The 469-nt window shown below is 26.2% G+C and overlaps 1 long non-coding RNA gene across 1 annotated transcript in view; it reads left to right on the top strand.

Annotated features, from left to right (window-relative positions):
* Positions 156–469, top strand: part of LOC110268994 — a 19,745-nt gene continuing 19,431 nt past the window's right edge. Inside the window, exon 1 of the long non-coding RNA XR_002357826.1 lies at positions 156–167. This is a non-coding gene — a long non-coding RNA (uncharacterized LOC110268994). The remainder of the gene's footprint in view (positions 168–469) is intronic.

Below are 469 nucleotides of genomic sequence, written 5' to 3'. Positions count from 1 at the left end.
ATATTCTAATATTTTTTATCATATAAAAAATTAAATTAAATAAACAGTAAAATATAAAATAATATTAAATTACATAAATAAAAAATGCCTAATTTTTTATATTTGAATTCAAAGGTAGAGGGAGTATTGCTTATTGAATAGAGAACTGCGAAATACAAATACACTCAGTTTAGTCCAAATCCAATAAGGTTTGAATGTTTAAAACTAAAAAACTATTGTGCAATAAAAGCAAGAGATAAGATTGAACTTTAATATTTTATGTCATAGTAAATTAAAGTATTTGAGCTAACTGAACTATTTTTTATTTTTTTAAAAAATACTACTAATTTTTTTAACAAAAATTTGGGACCATAACCCCCTTTGTCTTAATTAAGTTCGGCCGCTGAATGTGTGGGCTGGAATGCGACGGACATGGATGATGGGTTGGATTTGATGCTGGCCTTGCAATTTTATGCTGGAGAAAAAAAAA

This window comes from Arachis ipaensis, chromosome B02 (genome assembly GCF_000816755.2).
Source record: "Arachis ipaensis cultivar K30076 chromosome B02, Araip1.1, whole genome shotgun sequence".
In the NCBI taxonomy this organism is placed as follows: domain Eukaryota; kingdom Viridiplantae; phylum Streptophyta; class Magnoliopsida; order Fabales; family Fabaceae; genus Arachis; species Arachis ipaensis.
This window is presented reverse-complemented; position numbering and strand designations above follow the sequence as displayed.